The sequence below is a fragment of the Aquarana catesbeiana genome, linkage group LG03 (assembly GCF_042186555.1).
Source record: "Aquarana catesbeiana isolate 2022-GZ linkage group LG03, ASM4218655v1, whole genome shotgun sequence".
Lineage (NCBI taxonomy): Eukaryota > Metazoa > Chordata > Amphibia > Anura > Ranidae > Aquarana > Aquarana catesbeiana.
Genome location: NC_133326.1, coordinates 409443664 through 409466262, shown reverse-complemented (window position 1 = coordinate 409466262; position 22599 = coordinate 409443664). Strand labels below are relative to the sequence as shown.

General features: G+C 44.7%; 1 protein-coding gene across 5 annotated transcripts in view; it reads right to left on the bottom strand.

The window, feature by feature from the left end:
* SPDL1 (spindle apparatus coiled-coil protein 1) overlaps window positions 1-22599 on the bottom strand; it is a 140691-nt gene that overhangs the window by 113501 nt on the left and 4591 nt on the right. The window contains exon 1 of one of the 5 annotated variants that reach the window (XM_073620723.1): window positions 9470-9613. The exons of 3 other annotated variants lie outside the window; for them this stretch is intronic. The gene's annotated coding sequence lies outside the window, so the exon portion shown is untranslated. Of the gene's footprint in view, window positions 1-9446; window positions 9614-22599 lie in introns of those variants that run through there. One more of the 5 variants, XM_073620725.1, reaches the window with a different exon arrangement.

Here is a 22599-nt window from a genome sequence, read left to right as displayed (position 1 = left end):
TCTCTCTCCGGCCTTATTTGCCATCGCGATGGAGCCACTTGCCGAGGCCCTTCGCACCTCTCCTCACAATAGGGGACTACGGGTTGGCTGGCTGGAGGAGAGGGTCGCCCTGTATGCGGATGACCTCCTACTCTTCCTCAATGACGCGGGTCCATCACTCGAGGGAGCCCTACAGGTCCTCAACTCCTTCTCCTCTGTCACGGGCCTCAGGGTTAACTGGACAAAATCTCTCCTGTTCCCCGTGGATCCTGCAGCCCGTGACACAGCTCCCACGGACATCCCTCTACAATGGGTCGAGAATTTTAAATACTTGGGGGTGGTGGTCTCCAGGCAGGCTTCTGAGTTCTTACCCCTCAACTTGTCCCCGGTGGTTCAGGAGACTCGGCAACGGCTAAAGGCGTGGGAATCGTTGCCTCTTTCACTGTTGGGACGCATTAATTTGTTTAAAATGAAAATACTCCCCAAATTTACATACTTATTTCGCCACTCTCCACAGTGGATTCCTAAATCCTTTTTCATACAACTACATCGCCTCCTTGCCTCTTTCCTATGGGGGTCCCAATCCCCCAGATACAGCTGGTCAACACTGATACGCCCGACCTCCCAAGGTGGCTTGGCGTGTCCAGATCTATACAAGTACTATCTGGCCGCCCAGCTAGTAACAGCTGCTTGGTGGCTCAATCCGGACACCTCCAACCCAGCTACCCAGGTCGAGATGGCAGTGCTGGGATCCCTAGAGGCGCTCAAATTTTTGCTTTTTGGAGGCCCTCAAGCCCCTTATCCACTGACACCCTCCATGCGCACCACACTGCGTGCATGGGGGGCAGGTCTCAAATTAGAAAAATACCCTCAAGAGGCAATCTCACCCAATGCTCCCCTTTGGATAAACCCAACCCAGGAGCACATCTATAAACTACCTGAGCCTCATGCCTGGACCAAATTTAACATTAAAACGGTGGCACAGATTATCTCCAATCAATCCCTAGTCCCGCTCTCCAAACTAAACTCCGATTTTAATATACCACAGTGCTATTTTTTCCGATTCCTTCGACTCTCCCATGCCTTTAGTCACCAATTCTCCAACTCCCCTCCTCAACTAGTCCAATCTTCACTGGAGGACCTTCTTAGATCAGATTGTGTGAAAAAACCCACTTCTCAATTATATTCACACCTGACTGTCACCTCCCTCCCGACTATGGAAAAGCTAAGATCTAAATTGTCCCATGACATCCCCAATTTTGACAACGATGACTGGGATGACATATGGGATTTCCCATTTAGCTCCCTGGTCTCTCTGAGAGATCGCCTGATCCAATTCAAGATAGTCCATCGGGCATATTTTACCCCTCACAGACTACACAAAATGAACCCCGACTCCCCTCCCGGATGTTGGAGATGTGGTGGGACTCCTGGGGACTTCACCCACATCTTCTGGACCTGTCCGGCAATTGTCGGATACCGGAGGGAGATATTGGATTTTATCACACAAATCACCTCTGTGCCACTACAACCATCAATGTCAATCTGCATACTAGGCCTGGTAGAACAACTAATTCCTACGGTGGCGGTACGCACACTGGTGGGATTGCTCCTGTTCTATGCCCGTAAAGCTATAGCCCTTAGTTGGCGCAAACCAACCCCCCCTCCTCTCTCCCTGTGGAAACAATTAATTAACTAACAATAGCTTACCTCTGTATAAAGACACATATGACAACAGAGGCTGCCCCAACAAATATAGCAAAGTCTGGTCTAAGTGGCTGGCAGATCCCTCCACCGCTTCAGGGGCCTCTCAGTAGACCCCAATCACAAAGTAGCTCCCAAGCGGGTGCCAGGTGTACACAATAATCTACAATATGCTATTTTACCATGTACAACTGCACATAGCACCACCTCATGACCCAGTAAACTGTACCGCTATGACTGATTTCATAATATATTTTTCATGAATAAGGTGACAGCGTGATTCCTGCAAGGATCACATAGACATCATATTAGACCAATGTATGTTTAACTGTTTGTTCTCTTTATCTGTTTTTGTTTCTCTTTTTAAAAACCAATAAAAAGATTTTGGAAAAAAAAAAAAAAAAAAAAACAAGGAAGTGCCAGTAATCTGCTCTCCTCGCCTCACACTGACAGAGAGTGTGGCAAGGAGAGATGATCAGCAGCATCTCCACGCGGGGGACATATAGGAATGTAATCAGGGCACTAATCATTAGTCCCCCAATTACACTATTGCAATATAGTGTCACAAATCAGTGTCCACCATTGCCCACCAATGCCAGCTATCAGTGCCCACCAGCGGCAGCAATCAGTGCCCACCAGTGCCACCAATTAGTGCCCATTAGCGATGTTAGTCATTGCTGGTAATCAGTGCTGCCTATCAGTGCTGTCAATCAATGCCAACCATCAGTGCCCATCAGTACCACCTATCAGTGCCCACCAGTGCCACCTTAATGCCCACCAGTTCAGCCTATCAGTGCCCATGAGTGCCGCCTCTTCAGTGCACATCAGTGAAGGTGAAAAATTACTTAGTTACAAAATTTACTGAGAGAAAAAAAGTAAAAACCTTTTTTTTTTTTTTCAAAATTTTTGGTCTTTTTTTTTTTTTTATAAAAAAAAACAAAAAAAACCCAGCAATGATACTGTGTAGCCAGTGGGCGTATACAGGATGGGAGGAGCTGATCATATGTTCCTGCCCAGTGTTCTCTCATTGTACATCCTAATACATGAGAAAATGAAGAAATAAAAAGCCCCACCCACACAGGAGGGGGGAGGTGCAAGGCACATATACAGTATAGCTGTGCACAGGAGAAGGGAGCTGGACATGGGGGGGGGGGGTTACCGTTCCCATCTATGCGACTTTGAAATGGTACCACAACTTTGATCCAGAGAGTGTAAAGTTGGATCAAAGCTGCATTCAGTCGCATCAAAATAATGTGACTTGTCATGCGAACAATTGATTTTAATGATACCCGTTCCCATCTATGCGACTGAAAAGGTACCTGCAATCCTTTTTTTTGTACCTGCAATGTTTTGACGCGGCTTAGATCCAGAGAGCGTAAAGTTGGATCAAAGCTGCACTCAGTCGCATCAAACTTGCACTCTAAATTGTGCAACTTTGTGGTTGCAATAGTGGAAAAGTAGACTAAGGCTACACTAGTATGAATTGTCATGCGACTTGTGTAATGACTAAGCACACTTGGAGTGTGTGAAATGCACTTACCAGCTTTCTGTCAACACTTTGGGATGTTCTGAATAAAAGAATTTTGATTGAGTACAGAGTGCGGCCATTTCTTCTTTTAAAGTAGTGCAGGCACCTTTTCAAAGTCACATAGATGGGAATATTTGCAATTGAAATCAATGGGCTGAATTGTCATGCGACTAGGTGTCCAAAGTCGCATGACAAGTCGCACTAGTGGAATTAGAGCCTTAAACTCATTTGTAGCTAACTTACTCACATGGAGTTCCCTCAGTTGGGCGTGTGCCACACCATGCCATCACAGTGCCATGCAGAAACAACCATGTGGTTGTATACTATAGAAAATCTGCAGCATGTTGCATTGTTATCCTAAAGTTTCTAACAAACAGAGCATACTTCCAAAGCCTGCCCTCCCCCTCTGTCTCTCTCAGGAGAAACTGCTATCCAAAATGAGGCTGTGAAGACAGGAAAAGATCTGAGAAGGAGAGGAGGGATGGGGGTGAGCAGGTCTAGGCATGTCTGTCTAAAAGGAGAGGCGGGGTAGGGGCAAGGCGTGTATCAGAGAAGGACAACGTTTTAAGGAAGTGAGAGGCCCCCATGCAGAATTCAGAAATAAGGAAGTAAGGTTGTCCCTGAAGAACAGGAAGAAGCTGATTGGCTTTGATTAGACTTTCTAAGTGACACAATCAGCTATACAGAAAATTAATGTCAAATGTAAAGATATTTTACATGTAAACTAATAGAAAAATTTTCATTTTTGACTGGACTTCCATTTTAACTAAAACTGAAAAGTGCAAAATCTGGTGCAGCTCTGCATAGAAACCAATTAGCTTCCAGGTTTTTTTTTGTCAAAGATTAATTGAACAAGCTAAATTTAGAAGCTGACTGGCTACCATGTACAGCTGCACCAGATTTTGCACTCTCCCGTTTTAGTAAGTCAGCTCAAATGCCTCCCTGCTCATAACAAGTCCAAATCTAGTGATAAATGAAAGCTGCTGAAACCTTTGGAAGAGATGGCAACCATATAAGCCCTGAAGTGTGCAACCAGAAGGCCAACACCTGCAGGCATTAACAAGCAGTCATTAACCACGGAAGATTTGGCTGCTCAATGACCAGGCCATTTTTGCGACGGCACTGTGTCGCTTTAACTGACAATTGCGCGGTCATGCGCTGCTGTACCCAAACAAAATTGACATACTTTTTTTTCCCACAAATAGAGCTTTCTTTTAGTGGTATTTGATCATCTCTGCGTTTTTGTTTTTGTTTTTTTTTTGCACTATAAACACAATTAAATTTTTTTTTACTAGTAATGGTGGTAACCAACCACCATGCAGTTCTCCCTCCAAAAGAGGAGGGGGGGGAGTTTATAATTTTTTTTCATGCTCTCCAGGAACCAGAAATCCTTTAAAGAGTGTTGCAGCACTGGAGCTGGTGTCCAGGTAGTAAAGAACCTGTACTTGTAGGCTGCACATCTTTGCTCTAGGCGGCACCCCTTTAGCTCTTTTTGTTCCTATCCTTTGTCCTACAGGGGGAGGATACAAGGTGGTAAAAGCCTTTTACAAGGAGAGACAGGCACCCCAGCCATCTAGGAAAACCAAAATGAAGCCCCACCACCAGTAGGGAAAAAGGTATACACACATAGCCAGACTACCCAGACCAGCCCTGCTGGTTTGTGGATAGTACAGAGAAACAAACCAAAACCCCCCAGTGCCCCCTCCACCAGGGAGTAAGAAAAGAGGAAACCCCATTAGCCTCTTTCTTACCTTAGAGTCAGAGTCTGCAGGTGCCCCAGACCTGCTTACAGTCTCCCCGCTGGTGACTTACCAGCACAAGGAATGGAAAAAATGGCTTCCACCATTTTCTCTATAGCCCTGAAAAGTCAAGCAGTGAGGATCCCAAGCTGGTGCTGTGAATCAGGGGCCTCCACTGGAACAGTACATGGAGCTTACCAGGCCGAATACCAAAAACATGGCCGCCGAGCAACTTCCTGCCAACAGTGCCGGAAGTGATGTCATCAGCCCACAGTGCCAGGATGCTGGGCTGCGTGGAAATGGCCGCTCTGCAAGCATCAGGACACCGCAAGTCTGCACTCTCCCCTGGAAGACTGACGTGAGTCAAAAATCCCACACTGCTAGTGTACCTGATCCTAAACGGACTCTTATGGAGAGAGGTGGTCCCCTCGAGTAAAAGAATTCTAGACTCCCTTCCAGGGCAGCCTGAGAACATGCCACCCCAGGTTCACTGCCCCTGCTCTGGGATACTATACATACATAAATCTATTCGCTATTTTGTAAACGCTATAACTTTTGCGCAAACCAATCAATATACGCTTATTGCGTTTTGGTTTTTGTTTTTTTTCTTACCAAAAATATGTAGAAGAATACATATCGGCCTAAACTGATGAAGAAATAGTTTGTTTTGTTTTTTTAATTTGGGATATTTATTATAGCAAAAAGTACAATATTGTGTTTTTTTTTTTTCAAAATTGATGCTCTTTTTTTGTTTATAGCATAAAAAATAAAAACCGCAGAGGTGATCAAATACTATCTAAACAAAGCTCTATTTTCGGGGAAAAAAGGAAATCAATTTTGTTTGAGTACAACGTCGTATGACCGCGCAATTGTCAGTTAAAGCGACGCAGCGCCGTATCGCAAAAAATGACCTGGTCAGGAAGGGGGGCAAATTCTTCCAGGGCTGAAGTGGTTAATCCAGAAGAGCTGGGGAGATACATCTTGCTTCCAACAACACACTATTCTAAACTGAGATAGATCAGTATGTGCAGAGGTATGTGGAGCTGTGCCTTTGATTTTTGATGTTCAATCAAGTGAAGGAGCTATAACCAGTGTTGAAAGACTGTCCTCAACAAACACTGAGAGAAACTGAACATGGTTGGTTCATCTTTAACTTATTTACTACACTCAGTAAACTTTAGCTTTGTCAACAGTAAGGATGAGCTCTGGTACGTTTGCACACCCCATGTGCACAGCCTGCCAGGAAGTCGGCACTGCGCTGATCACAGGCAGTGAGACATTGTCTTGATGCGCGGCTAGAGATCGGGAACTGTCTCACTGCCTGTGATTAGCACAGCGCAGTGCCGACTTCCTGGCGGGCTCTGCACGTGGGGTGTGCGAACACGCTGGAGCTCATCCTTAGTCAACAGCCTCTACTCTTAAAGGGGTTGTAAAGGCAGAAGGCCTTTTTATCTTAATGTATTAAGATAAAAAGCTTTCTGTGTGCACCAGCCCCCCCCCTCCCCTCCCCTCCCTCAACACGTGAGGTCCCTCTCTGCCCAGTGGTGTCCATGAGTGTCACAGCCGCCCAAGATTCTCCTTCCTAATACATGGAAAACCCTGTGCATGCATTTTTAGTGCAGAAAAAAAGTGCACGGAACTGCATCTGGTGTGAACTGGCCCTAATTGTACAAGCTGAAATAGAAGCTGATTGGCTACCATGCACAGCTGCACCAGATTTTGCACTCTCCAGTTTTAATAAATCAACCCCATTGTCTCTGCTATGGCTGTAGTCCATTTCCCCCCTCCAAATAGCTGCCCGAAAAACTCCAACAGCCGGAATTCCCCCCCCAGCCCTGCCTTTTTGCTAGCGCACACTCTCTCAAATTCAAAATCTAAACCATGGTATTTGGATGGATAGTGCACTGAGCATGCACAGGATTTGAATGCGAGAGGAGGGTGTGCTCTTGTGATGGTGGGGGTGAGCATTAAAGTGTTACTAAACCCAGTAATATGAAAATAGTAGGCTGCACAGCTTATAAATCTTCTTTTTACATTAAAATACTGCCAACTATATACCTTTTTGACTGATCTGTATGCAACATGATAAACTGCAGGTTCTGCCAGAGCACTGAGTGTTCAGGTAGGAGGAGATTTCCACTATAGCCTGTGTCCACATGCTGTAATGGGAGGCGAATCATCCATGAATTAAGATGTGACATCCCACCCACTGTGTTCTTTTTTAGTTACTATGCATGGAGGAGGAGGGAGGGACTGGGCTGTCATTTAGGATCTGTATACACACCCAAATGTGTGATGTCAATACCATGTGACCTGAAAAGCTCAGCTCAACAAGGAAATGTTCTCTCCAGCAGCAGAGACCAAACTGAGCATGTGCAGCTTTACTACTCTGACTGTATTATCTGGCCTTACCAAGAGAGACCATGCAGGAGGGGGATGATTTGTGCATAGAAGATCAAAGAGCCTTTTTACACAATGCAGAGGATTAACCCCTTAAGTTCCACAGTGAGTATAACAAGCATGCTATTCTAATTCTACATATACAGACAGATTTAACTGTTGTGGGTTTAGTAATACTTTAATGGCTGAAGCTTCATAGCAGCACAGTTTGTTTTTATCTATTGGCTCCCCTTATTGGCAAAGGCAGTCAATTTGCAGAGGTGAACCAACCCTTTAATAAATCAATCTCATGGCTGCTAATTTACCTTAAAAAAAAAAAAAAAAAAAAAAAAAAAAGGACACGGCATATTCTGTCACTGATCCTGTGAGCCCATCCTGAAATTAAAAAAAAAAAAAAATCCCCAACCCCCCCCCGGGCATTTTTTCCTTCCACTGGAAGGGCATCTAATGTTTGCAGAGCACAATAAAAAAAAAAATAGGGGGGGGGGGGGGGCCTCAGTCATGTGACCTGTCAGTCACATGACCACCTCTTCTCCAATCATGGCACTGTCTCTGCTGCATTAAAGGAGAAGTCCAGCCTAAGCTCGTTTGGCTGGGCTTCTCCTATGGACAACAGGAGTGCAATTTGTTTTGCACTCCTGTGACCCGATTTCAGCAGATAGGGAACTGAAGCCTGCTCTCTGCTGACGTTACAGAAATCAGTCCAGGCATCGCAACAATAATGTCTAGATCCGCCAGTTGCCTGGACTGATGGCCGCCTCAGCCTCCCAGCCTCCTCAGCGAGCAGCTGAGATCCTGAGACAGCTGCTACCTGCCCCTCCACAGCCCAGCGCTCCAGTGAGCGTGAAGGATCAGAGAGGAGAGATGCCAATTGACAGGCAGCAGTTCTCCGGGGAGGTGAGAGAACCGAGCTATCGGCGGTGTTCGATCGCTTGGCTCTCAGTGCAGAGACGTCGAGGGACAGATGCTGCATTAAGCTAGGCAAATATGAATGTGGAAAGAAAAAAACCAAAACCTATACTTCTGTTTTAAAGGATAGGTTTACCCTTTAGAACATGGGTGTCCAACCTGGGGCCCTCCAGCTGTACTACAGGACCCATGAGGCATTTCAAGGCTGACAGTTGCAAGCATGACTCCCAAAGGCAGAGGTATGAAGGAACTTGTAGTTCTGCAACAGCTGGAGGGCCGCAGGTTGGACACCCATGCTTTATAACACGTTACAATGTTATGTAGAGTGTGACATGTTTCAGCACACCCCCTTTCCCCAACCCCTCTGCCCTGTGACAGTGGGTGGGGGTACTTTTCCACGCAGCCACTGTTACATTTAAAATTGTCATTGTGCAACCTGTGAATGAATAAACTACAGGTCCTGGCCTCCACTGCGGCAGATGTCTTGTAGCACATTCATAGTGCAGAGACACTTCCTCCAGCTTTCTAACAAAGCCTGTACAGAGGTATTGGCAGATAGCTGGAGCCTGACATTGCACCCACAGATCCACTAATTACGGGTGCCATGTTATGTGGGCTCCTGGGGGGGAAAAGAATAATAAATGCATGTTTGTTTTTTTCCCAGCAAAAATCTGTGCATTTCTTCCTTTTTTTTTTTTTTTTTTTCTTCAACTTAAAGGTGAACTTATCCTTTAAACAGAGAGAACCCTGTGGGGCATTGCAGGCTTCACAATATAAATATGTATATAAATAAAATAAATAGGATCCATTCGATTATGAGCATCCATGGACTCGCTTATAACACAGGAAACAGGGCACATTTTGTGCGTAGAATGGCTTTGGGTATATGTATGCGGTGTATACTGCAGTTTATTAAGCCAATATACAGCACAATGGTACCCCCATTTCCCTATGACAGCCCCCCATACACTTTTTGTTGTTGTACCATCCCAGGGCCCCCTAAATTCTGACACTGGGGGGCTGATGACTGCCAAGCATAGTATGTGTCTATGAGGAATGTGATCCATGTCCCTCACAATCGCCACACACCCCACTGACTGACGGAAAAAAACCTAACAAAGCTAAACATAATATCTAAATAGCACAGGAATCACATCACAGCTTATCATCGCCAAAGAACTACACACGTTTATAATGCCGAGAACTTTACCAGCTATTCCAGCTAAGATTCCCGTCACTTCTGCCCGCTTGCTTATAACTACAGTTTAAATGAAATGTCAGAAAACATCATCTCGCGAGACGTCGCTTCGCTTACCAGACGGGAACAGGATTGGCTGAGTGTGAAGGGGCAGGCTCTTCTCACTGCGCATGCTCGTGTGTGAAAAGCGCAGATGGGAGATTTGCGGGCGGGCAGGAAATGAACTTCTAATATAAGGGAACTGGGTTCGGTGCGGAAACGTGGACGGTCCGGTAGATGGGTTCAGTGCAGTTATGTCGGTTTAGGTGTCTACTAGCTGACACGAGCAGTATAGATGTTAGCAGTGCCGGTCCTGTTGCTGTCTACTGCTGCTTCTGAAAGCAACAACAGTGTCTTTGTGTGACAGGAGGGGAGGGATGCAGAGTTTTACTATTGATCTCAATGAATGCATGCACACTTCCATTTTTTTAGGCCCCTTTCACACTGGGGCAGTTTTCAGGCACTTTAGCGCTAGAAATAGCCTCTGCTAAGCGCCTGAAAACCTCTTCTCATTCATTCCAGTGTGTCTTTTCACACTGGGGTGGTGCGATGGCGGAACGTTATGAAAAATCCTGCAAGCAGCATCTTTGGGGTGGTTTGGTAGCGCTCCTAAAACACCCCTGCCCATTGCAATAAATTAAAAGTGCTTTGCTTTGACTTTTTAACCACTTTTTTGGTGTCAAAAGCATCCCACTAGCGGCCAAAAAGCACCGCTTAACCACTTCTTGCAAAACAAGGTACCTGTACATCTGTACTTTGATGCTAAATACTGGGGTTATGGCAGCAGCTAGCTGCCATAACACTGGTTATTTCGGGAACGCCATGCGTTTCTCTTTAGGATAAAAGTGGTCTCCATGGCAGATTCGCCACAAGATCACTTTTATTGGCGGTGGGAGAGGTGCCCATGCACCTCGCTCCGGTCGTCTCCGCTGCACTCCAGACCCGCCAGTAGCGGCGGAGATGATCGCGTCCTCTCCCGTGGATTACTGGCTTCCAACTGAGGGCAAGATGGCCCCTGCTCGGCTCCATGGCATTGGAGGGCGGACGCGACATCGAACATCACTTCCGCCCATAGCTCTTAAAGGAGAAATTTTTTATTTATTTTTTCAATTTTTTTTATTGCATTTTAGTGTAAATATTAGATCTGTGGTCTTTTTGACCCTAGATCTCATATTTAAGAGGTGCTGCCATTATTATTATTATACAGGATTTATATAGCGCCGACAGTTTACGCAGTGCTTTACAACATTAGGGCAGACAGTACAATTACAATACAATTCAAGGGGGGAATCAGAGGGCCCTGCTTGTTAGAGCTTACAATCTAGGAGGGAGGGTCAAGTTATACAAAAGGGTAAGGCCTCATTCACACGAGGCAGACTCCGTTTCCACGGAGCCTGCCTTGGTCCGCCGGCTCAGCGGGAGATCTCTCCATTGATCTCCGCTGAGCCGGCAGATGACAGGTCCCTCTCTGCTCACTGAGCGGGGAGGGGCTTGTCAGGCGCCACTGCTGCCTATAGAGGGATCGGATGAAAACGGACAGCATGTCCGTTTTCATCAGATCTCACCCGATCCACCAGCGACGGATCTGGACGTAGGGCCATCCGTCTGCTTTCAGCGGATCGGACCAAGTCGGATGTCAGCAGACATGTCTCCGCTGACATCCGTCGCTCCATAGGCTAACATGGAGCGCCCGTTCAGGTCCGCCGTCAAAACTGACAGGCGGACCTGAACGGTCCGATCGTGTGAAAGGGGCCTAATAGCTGTGGAGTATGAGCTAATGGAGAAAATAGTGCAGTTGTTAGATGGAGGCAGGATAGACTTCTCTGAAGAGGAAAGTTTTCAGGGATCGCCTAAAAGTGGATATATTTGGAGACAGTCTGACAGATTGGGGTAGCGAATTCCAGAGGATGGGCGAGGCTAGGGAGACGTCCTGGAGGCGGATATGGGAAGAGGTGATGAGGGAGCTAGAGAGCAGGAGGTCTTGGGAGGAACGAAGAGGGCGATTAGGTTGGTATTTTGAGACTAGGTTAGTGATGTAGCTGGGGGCAGAGTTGTGGATGGATTTGTAACTTAATGTTAGTATTTTGAATTTAATTCGTTGGGCAAGTGGCAGCCAGTGGAGGGATTGGCAGAAAGGGGTAGCAGGCACCGTGTTTGTAAGGTGAATGAGTCTGGCAGCAACATTCGTGATGGGCTGAAGGGGGGATCGTCTATTTAAAGGTAAGCCAATGAGGAGGGAGTTCCAGTAGTCAAGGCGAGAGATAACCAGGGAGTGAATCAGGAGCTTTGTGGTTTCATTGGTTAGAAAGGGACGTAGTTTAGAGATGTTGCGGAGGTTGAGGCGGCAAGCTTTGGAAAGTGATTGGATGTGGGGCTGAAAGGAGAGTTCAGAGTCCAGGATAACACCTAGCACGCTGACATGTGGGGATGGGTGGATTGTTGTGCCACTGCTCTTGACAGATAAGTCAGGGGAAGAGGCACGTGGGGGAGGAACTATAAGCTTGGTTTTGGGCAAGTTGAGTTTGAGGAAGTGGTGTGACATCCATACAGATATGTCTGTTAGTAAGTTAGTGATGTATGAGGAGACTGATGGAGTGAGTTGAGGGGTGGAGAGATAGATTTGTGAGTCATCAGCGTAGAAATGATATTGAAAGCCGTGGGAGGCTATCCGCTGACCCAGGGAAGAGGTGTAGATTAAAAGAGGTCCAAGAACAGAACCTTGGGGAACCCCGACAGAGAAGGGAAGAGGAGTGGAGGAAGTAGAATTGTAAGTGACACTGAAGGTGTGTTGGCATAGGTAGGATGAGAACCACTGAAGAGCACAGTCACAGAGCCCAAGGAAGTAACGTTTTTTGAGGAGGAGGGGGTGGTAAACCGTATCAAAGACAGCTGAAAGGTAAAGAAGTAGGAGTACAGAATAGTGTCCGTTGGTTTTTGCAGTTAGTAGGTCATTCGTGAGTTTTAAAAGAGCAGTTTCTGTGGAATGTTGAGGGCGAAATCCAGATTGAAGGGGATCAAGAAGGTTATTCTTAATGAGGTGCTCACTCAGTTGGTTGTAAACCAGGCGTTCAAGGAGTTTAGAGGAAAAGGGGAGCAAGGAGATATGGCGTAGGTTGTTAAGATTGGTAGGGTTCAAGGACGGCTTTTTAAGTATGGGGGTGACCAGTGCATGTTTTAGAGCATTGGGGAAAATGCCAGCGGTGAGGGAGAGATTGAAGATATGGGTTTGAGAGTGTAGGATAGAGTCAGAGGGCGACCGTAGTATTTGAGAGGGAATAGGGTCCAGGGGGCAGGTGGTTAGGTGGGCGCTAGAAAGGAGTTTAGCAACTTCCTCTGTAGTAGCAGATTTGAAAAAGGGGAGTGTTAATTGTAGCTGTTGACATGGGATCTTAACTGGGGGAGATACCTGTAGAGTGGAGATTTCATCACGGATCGTATCAATCTTGTTTTTGAAGTGATTAGCAATCTCCTGGGCAGTGATTGAGTCAGTGGGTGGAGGACGAAGTAGAGAGTTGAAGGTAGAGAAGAGTTTACGGGGACTGGATGAGAAGGTATTAATAAGAGTTGTAAAATAGGTCTGCTTGGCAGTGTGAAGGAAAGAATAGTATTTTTAGAGGGCAGATTTGTATTGGTTGAAGTCTTTGAGAGACTTAGTCTTGTGCCACAGGCGCTCAAGAGCGCAACTGCGTTTTTTGAGAATTTTAGTGTCTTCTGTTTGCCAGGGTTGTAGGGGTCGAGGCCTGATTCTGCGTGTAGTGAGGGGAGCTAGCTTTTCCAGGGTGGAGGACAGGGATTTATTGTAGATGGAGGTGGCTTGGTTGGGGCAGGACAGGGGAGAGATTTTGTCATAGAAGTGGTCAGTAGCAGAATAGAGGAGAGCCCTGTCATGCTTTTTTTCTGTTACAATGGATGTTTACATTCCTTGTAATAGAAATAAAAGTGACCCAAAAAAGTTTTTTTTTTTTAAAAAACTGTCAAAATGAAAAAATGTAAAGTAAAATAAATAAGAAAATTTTTTTTTTTAAAGCACCCCGTCCCGACGAGCTTGTGCGCAGAAGCGAACGCATACGCGAGTAACGCCCACGTATGAAAATGGTGTTCAAACACCACATGTGAAGTATCACCGCGATCGTTAGAGCGAGAGCAACAATTCTAGCCCTAGGCCTCCTCTGTAACTCAAAACTGGTAACCTGTAGAAATTTTTAAACATCGCCTATGGAGATTTTTAAGGGTAAAAGTTTATCGCCATTCCACGAGCGGGCGAAATTTTGAAGCGTGACATGTTGGGTATCAATTTACTCTGTGTTACATCATCTTTCACAATATAAAAAAAATTGGGCTAACTTTACTGTTGTCTTATTTTTTTAATTATAAAAAAGGGTATTTTTTCCAAAAAAAGTGCACTTGCAAGACCGCTGCGCACATACGGTGGGACAGAAAGTATTGCAACGACCGCCATTTTATTCTCTAGGGTGTTAGGAAAAAAAATATATAATGTCTGGGGGATCTAAGTAATTTTCTAGCAAAAAACTAATTTTAACTTAAGTGTAAAAAAGAGGTTCGGTCCTTAAGTGGTTAAACAGCGCTAAAGTACCGCCAAAACGAGCTGCGCTTTAGCGCTGCCGCGGCCCCAGTGTGAAAGGGGTCAGTAAGCAGAACTTCATCCTAAAGGGTAAGTTCTGCTTGTTTGCACCCCCCTCCTCCACTGCCACATTTGGGATTTTTTTGGGGGGGGAGCGAGTACCTGGTTTTATATAGTTACATAGTTAGTCAGGTTGAAAAAAGACACAAGTCCATCCAGTTCAACCTTAAAAACAATAAATAAAATAAAAAATATCGTACAATCCAATATACCCAATTTTATACCCACAGTTGATCCAGAGGAAGGCAGAAAACCCCAGCAAAGCATGCTCCAATTTGCTACAGCAGGGGAAAAAATTCCTTCCTGATCCCCCCCAAGAGGTAATCGGATTTTCCCTGGATCAACTTTACCTATAAACGTTCGTACCCAGTTGTATTATGTACATTTAGGAAAGTATCGAGGCCCTTCTTAAAGCAATCTACTGAGCTGGCCAGAACCACCTCTGGCGGGAGTCTATTCCACATTTTCACAGCTCTTACTGTGAAGAAACCTTTCCATATTTGGAGATGAAATCTCTTTTGCTCTAGACGTAAAGTGTTCCCCCTGTGTCCTCTGTGTTGACCATAAAGAGAATAACTCAACACCAAGTTCACTATATGGACCCCTTATATATTTGAACATGTTGATCAATATCCCCCCTTATTCTCCTCTTCTCAAGAGTGAATAAACTCCGTTCCTCTAATCTTTCCTTATAGTTGAGCCTCTTATCAGTTTGGTTGCTCTTCTCTGCACTTTCTCCAGTTCCCCAATATCCTTTTTGAGAACTGGTGCCCAAAACTGAACTACATATTCCAGATGAGGTCTTACTAATGATTTGAACAGGGGCAAAATTATATCTATCTCTCTAGAGTCCATACCTCTCTTAATACAAGAAAGGACTTTGCTCGCTTTGGAAACTGCAGCTTGCTATTACTGAGCTTATGATCTACCAAAACCCCCAGATCCTTCTCCCCCACGGATTCCCCCAGTTGTACTCCTCCTAGCATGTATGACGCATGCATATTTTTAGCCCCCAAGTGCATAACTTTAGATTTCTCAACATTAAACCTCATCTGCCATATAGTCGCCCAATTAGACAGTGCATTGAGGTCGGCTTGTAAATTGGAGACATCATGTAAGGACGTTATTCCACTGCATAGCTTGGTGTCACCTGCAAAGACAGAAATGTTTCTTTTGATCCCAGACCCTATATCATTTATCAAGATATTAAAAAGTAAGGGTCCCAGCACTGAACCTTGGGGTACACCACTGATAACCTTAGCTCATTCGGAGTAAGAATCATTAACCACTACTCTCTGAATTCTGTCTTTTAGCCAGTTTTCTATCCATTTACAAACTGATATTTCCAAGCCTGTAGACTTTACATTACACATGGGCCGCGTGTGAGGAACTGTGTCAAACGCTTTTGCAAAATCCAAGTATACCACGTCCACAGCCACCCCTCTGTCCAAGGTTTTACTTACCTCTTCATAAAAAGAAATCAAGTTTGACAACTTCTGTCTTTTATGAATCCATGCTGTCTGTTGCTTAAAATGTATTTTTCCAGCAAAAACTCGTCTATGTGGTCTTTTAATAAACGCTCCAGTATCTCTTCCCGACTATAGAAGTTAAACTAACAGGTCTATAGTTACTTGGTAAAGACTTTGATCCCTTTTTAAATATAGACACCACGTTCGCCCTGAGCCAATCCAGTGGTGCTATTCCTGTCATTAATGAGTCCCTAAAAATTAGATACAATGGCTTTGAAATTACTGAGCTCAATTCTTTTAGGATCCGTGGGTGGATGCCCTCAGGTCCAGGTGCTTTATCCACCTTTATTCTGTCTAAATATTTCTGGACCATATCACTTTTGAGCCATTGTGGATCATTCGGGGCTGTGTCAATACCACCCCTATTATGGACATGAGCTCCCCCATGCTCTTTTGTATACACAGAGCTGAAAAAAGTATTTAATAAATTAGCCTTCTCTTTGTCCCTAGTCACCCACTCTACATTATTTTGTAAAGGGCCTACATGCTCAGACCTGGCCTTTTTACTGTTAATATATTTGAAGACTTTTTTGGGGTTTGTCCTACTGTCTTTTGCAATCTGCCGTTCATTTTGAATTTTTGCATCCTTGATTTCCTTTTTACATATTCTGTTAAATTCTTTGTAACATTTAAGCGACACTAGTCTTCCTTCATTTTTATATTTTTTAAAATCTCTTTTCTTATTGTTTATAGCTTTTTTAACTTTGGCCGTGAGCCACATAGTATTGCTCATGGGAATATACTTTGCAGTGAGGTCCCAAACAGTCTTTTTAAAGAATTCCCATTTCTGTTCTGTGTTTAACCACTTGCCGACCGCCTCACGACGATATACGTCGGCAGAATGGCACTGGGCAGGCAGAATCACGTACCTGTATGTGAGCTGCCTCCCGCGGGCGGGGGGTCCGATCGGAGGTGAGGGGGAGGACATCCATTCCTGCCCCCCCCCCCGATCTCTCCTGGCCAATGAGATCATTCCTCTCCTGCTGTATGGTAAACAGCAGCAGAGGAAGTGATGTCATCTCTCCTCGGCTCGGTATTTTCCGTTCCGGCGCCGAGGAGAGAAGACATCCGAGTGATGGTAAAACACACACACAGTAGAACATGCCAGGCATACATTTTACCCCCCGATTCCCCCCTCCCCCCTTCTCCTGTCACACTGACACCAAGCATTTTTTTTTTTTTCTGATTTCTGCTTTGGTGTCAGTTTGTGACAGTGTTGTAGGGCAGTTAGTATTAGCCCCCTTTAGGTCTAGGGTACCCCCCCTAATAAAGTTTTAACCCCTTGATCACCCCCCGTCGCCAGTGTCACTAAGCGATCGTTTTTCTGATCACTGTATTAGTGTCACTGGTGACGCTAGTTAGGGAGGTAAATATTTAGGTTCGCCGTCAGCGTTTTATAGCGTCAGGGACCCCCATATACTACCTAGTAAAGGTTTTAACCCCTTGATTGCCCCTAGTTAACCCTTTCACCAGTGATCTCCGTATAACTGTTACGGGTGACGCTGGTTAGTTTATTTTTTATAGTGTCAGGGCACCCGCCGTTTATTACCGAATAAAGGTTTAGCCCCCTGATCGCCCAGGCAGCGTCAGGTTAGTGCCATTACCGCTAACACCCACGCACGCAGCATACACCTCCCTTAGTGGTATAGTATCTGAACAGATCAATATCTGATCCGATCAGATCTATACTAGCGTCCCCAGCAGTTTAGGGTTCCCAAAAACGCAGTGTTAGCGGGATCAGCCCAGATACCTGCTAGCACCTGCATTTTGCCCATCCGCCCGGCCCAGCCCACCCAAGTGCAGTATCGATCGATCACTGTCACTTATGAAACACTAAACGCATAACTGCATCGTTTGCAGAGTCAGGCCTGATCCCTGCGATCGCTAACAGTTTTTTTGGTAGCATTTTGGTGAACTGGCAAGCACCAGCCTCAAGCAGCGTCAGGTTAGCGCTAGTAGCGCTAACACCCACGCACGCACCGTACACCTCCCTTAGTGGTATAGTATCTGAACGGATCAATATCTGATCCGATCAGATCTATACTAGCGTCCCCAGCAGTTTAGGGTTCCCAAAAACGCAGTGTTAGCGAGATCAGCCCAGATACATGCTAGCACCTGCGTTTTGCCCCTCCGCCTGGCCCAGCCCACCCAAGTGCAGTATCGATCGATCACTGTCACTTACAAAACACTAAACGCATAACTGCAGCGTTTGCAGAGTCAGGCCTGATCCCTGCGATCGCTAACAGTTTTTTTGGTAGCGCTTTGGTGAACTGGCAAGCACCAGCGGCCTAGTACACCCTGGTCGTAGTCAAACCAGCACTGCAGTAACACTTGGTGACGTGGCGAGTCCCATAAGTGCAGTTCAAGCTGGTGAGGTGGCAAGCACAAGTAGTGTCCTGCTGCCACCAAGAAGAAGACAAACACAGGCCCGTCGTGCCCATAATGCCCTTCCTGCTGCATTCACCAATCCTAATTGGGAACCCACTGCCTTCTGCAGCACCCGTACTTCCCCCATTCACATCCCCAACCAAATGCAGTCGGCTGCATGAGAGGCATTTTCTTTATGTCCTCCCGAGTACCCCTACCCAACGAACCCCCCCCCCCAAAAAAGATGTCATGTCTGCAGCAAGCGCGGATATAGGCGTGACACCCGCTATTATTGTCCCTCCTGTCCTGACAATCCTGGTCTTTGCATTGGTGAATGTTTTGAACGCTACCATACACTAGTTGAGTATTAGCATAGGGTACAGCATTGCACAGACTAGGTACACTTTCACAGGGTCTCCCAAGATGCCATCGCATTTTGAGAGACCTGAACCTGGAACCGGTTACAGTTATAAAAGTTACAGTTACAAAAAAAAGTGTAAAAAAAATATATAACATAAAAAAAAATAGTTGTCGTTTCATTGTTCTCTCTCTCTGTCTATTCTCTCTCTATTGTTCTGCTCTTTTTTACTGTATTCTATTCTGCAATGTTTTATTGTTATTATGTTTTATCATGTTTGCTTTTCAGGTATGCAATTTTTTATACTTAACCGTTTACTGTGTTTTATTGTTAACCATTTTTTTTGTCTTCGGGTACGCCATTCACGACTTTGAGTGGTTATACCAGAATGATGCCTGCAGGTTTAGGTATCATCTTAGTATCATTCTTTTCAGCCAGCGGTCGGCTTTCATGTAAAAGCAATCCTAGCCGCTAATTAGCCTCTAGACTGCTTTTACAAGCAGTGGGAGGGAATGCCCCCCCCACCGTCTTCCAGGTTTTTCTCTGGCTCTCCTGTCTCAACAGGGAACCTGAGAATGCAGCCGGTGATTCAGCCAGCTGACCATAGAGCTGATCAGAGACCAGAGTGGCTCCAAACATCTCTATAGCCTAAGAAACCGGAAGCTACGAGCATTTCATGACTTAGATTTCGCCGGATATAAAGAGCGCCAATTGGGAAATTGGGAAAGCATTTTATCACACCGATCTTGGTGTGGTCAGATACTTTGAGGGCAGAGGAGAGATCTAGGGTCTAATAGACCCTAATTTTTTCAAAAAAGAGTACCTGTCACTACCTATTGCTATCATAGGGGATATTTACATTCCCTGAGATAACAATAAAAATGATAAAAAAAAAAAAAATGAAAGGAACAGTTTAAAAATAAGATAAAAAAGCAAAAAAAAAAAAAAAAGCAAAAAAAAAAGCACCCCTGCCCCCCCTGCTCTCGCGCTAAGGCGAACGCAAGCGTCGGTCTGGCGTCAAATGTAAACAGCAATTGCACCATGCATGTGAGGTATCACCGCGAAGGTCAGATCGAGGGCAGTAATTTTAGCAGTAGACCTCCTCTGTAAATCTAAAGTGGTAGCCTGTAAAGGCCTTTAAAGGCTTTTAAAAATGTATTTATTTTGTTGCCACTGCACGTTTGTGCGCAATTTTAAAGCATGTCATGTTTGGTATCCATGTACTCGGCCTAAGATCATCTTTTTTATTTCATCAAACATTTGGGCAATATAGTGTGTTTTAGTGCATTCAAATTTAAAAAAGTGTGTTTTTTCCCCAAAAAATGCGTTTGAAAAATCGCTGCGCAAATACTGTGTGAAAAAAAAATGAAACACCCACCATTTTAATCTGTAGGGCATTTGCTTTAAAAAAATATATAATGTTTGGGGGTTCCAAGTAATTTTCTTGCAAAAAAAAAATATTTTTTCATGTAAACAAAAAGTGTCAGAAAGGGCTTTGTCTTCAAGTGGTTAGAAGAGTGGGTGATGTGTGACATAAGCTTCTAAATGTTGTGCATAAACTGCCAGGACAGTTCAAAACCCCCCAAAATTACCCCATTTTGGAAAGTAGACACCCCAAGCTATTTGCTGAGAGGCATGTCGAGTCTATGGAATATTTTATATTGTGACACAAGTTGCAGGAAAAAGACACTTTTTTTTTGCACAAAGTTGTCACTAAATGATATATTGCTCAAACGTGCCATGGGAATATGTGAAATTACACCCCAAAATTCATTCTGTTGCTTCTCCTGAGTATGGGGATACCACATGTGTGAGACTTTTTTGGAGCCTAGCCGCGTACGGGACCCCGAAAACCTAGCACCGCCTTCAGGCTTTCTAAGGGCGTAAATTTTTTATTTCACTCTTTGCTGCCTATCACAGTTTTGGAATGCCCAGGTGGCACAAACCCCCCCAAATGACCCTATTTTGGAAAGTAGACACCCCAAGCTATTTGCTGAGAGGTATAGTGAGTATTTTGCAGACCTCACTTTTTGTCGCAAAGTTTTGAAAATTGAAAAAAGAAAAAAAAAATTTTTTTTCTTGTCTTTCTTCATTTTCAAAAACAAATGAGAGCTGCAAAATACTCACCATGCCTCTCAGCAAATAGCTTGGGGCGTCTACTTTCCAAAATGGGGTCATTTAGGGGGGGTTTGTTCCACCTGGGCATTCCATGGCCTCCGAAACTGTGATCTGCAGTGAAGAGTGAAATCAAAAATTTACACCCTTAGAAATCCTGAAGGCGGTGATTGGTTTTCGGGGCCCCGTACGCGGCTAGGCTCCCAAAAAGTCTCACACATGTGGTATCCCCATACTCAGGAGAAGCAGCTAAATGTATTTTTGGGGTGCAATTCCACATATGCCCGTGGCCTGTGTGAGCAATATATCATTTAGTGACAACTTTGTGCAAAAAAAAAAAAATTTGTCACTTTCCCACAACTTGTGTCAAAATATAAAATATTCCATGGACTCAACATGCCTCTCAGCAAATAGCTTGGGGTGTCTACTTTCCAAAATGGGGTCATTTGGGGGGGGGGGGGTTGTGCCATCTGGGCATTTCATGGCCTTCAAAACTGTGATAGGTAGTGAGGAGTGAAATTAAAAATTTACGCTCTTAGAAATCCTGAAGGTGGTGATTGGTTTTCGGGGCCCCGGGGCGGCTCGGCTCCCAAAAAGTCCCACACATGTGGTATCCCCGTACTCAGGAGAAGCAGCTGAATGTATTTTGGGGTGCAATTCCACATATGCCCATGGCTTGTGTGAGCAATATATCATTTAGTGACAACTTTTTGTAATTTTTTTTTTTTTGTCATTATTCAATCACTTGGGACAAAAAAAAATAATTTTCAATGGGCTCAACATGCCTCTCAGCAATTTCCTTGGGGTGTCTACTTTCCAAAATGGGGTCATTTGGGGGGTTTGTACTGCCCTGCCATTTTAGCACCTCAAGAAATGACATAGGCAGTCATAAACTAAAAGCTGTGTAAATTCCAGAAAATGTACCCTAGTTTGTAGACGCTATAACTTTTGCGCAAACCAATAAATATATGCTTATTGACATTTTTTTTACCAAAGACATGTGGCCGAATACATTTTGGCCTAAATGTATGACTAAAATTGAGTTTATTGGATTTTTTTTATAACAAAAAGTAGAAAATATAATTTTTTCAAAATTTTCGGTCTTTTTCCGTTTATAGCGCAAAAAATAAAAACCGCAGAGGTGATCAAATACCATCAAAAGAAAGCTCTATTTGTGGGAAGAAAAGGACGCAAATTTCGTTTGGGTACAGCATTGCATGACCGCGCAATTAGCAGTTAAAGCGACGCAGTGCCAAATTGTAAAAAGTGCTCTGGTCAGGAAGGGGGTAAATCCTTCCGGGGCTGAAGTGGTTAACAATGCAAATATTCCCTCCCAGTCTAAATCCTGGAGAGCAGCCCTCATCCTTGGAAAATTTGCTTTCTTGAAGTTAAGTGTTTTTATCTTTCCCGTATGTATTTCTTGTTTACAGCTAACATCAAATGAAATCATGTTATGATCACTGCTACCCAGGTGTTCCTTTATCTGGACATTAGTAATAAGCTCTGCATGGTTTGAGATTACCAGGTCCAACAGAGCTTCATTCCTATTTGGGGCCTCAATAAACGGGACCATAAAATTGTCCTGTAATAGGTTTATACATTTTTGCCCTTTAACTGTCCCAGCAGTGCCATTACTTCAGTCAATTTCTGGGTAGTTAAAATCCCCTATTATTATCACAGTCCCAGCCCTTGCAGCTCTTTCCATCTGTGCAAGGAGCTGAGTCTCCACCTCCTCATTAACATTGGGTGGTCTATAACAAACTCCAATGATTAACTTTGAACTACGCCCATCTATATGCAGTTCCACCCATAATGCTTCAGACTCATCACACTCTCCATCAACCAGGTCCTCTTTCACATTTGCTTTGAGATCACTTCTCACATAGAGACAGACCCCGCCACCTTTCTGTTTTACCCTGTCTCTCTGAAAGAGTGCATAGCCAGGAATATTAATAGCCCAGTCATGTGAGGATTGAAGCCAAGTTTCAGCAATAGCGATTATATCATAGCTCTCCTCATGCACCAGAGCTTCCAACTCGCCTATTTTGCTTGGCAGACTTCTGGCATTGGTGTACAAACACTTTAATGCATT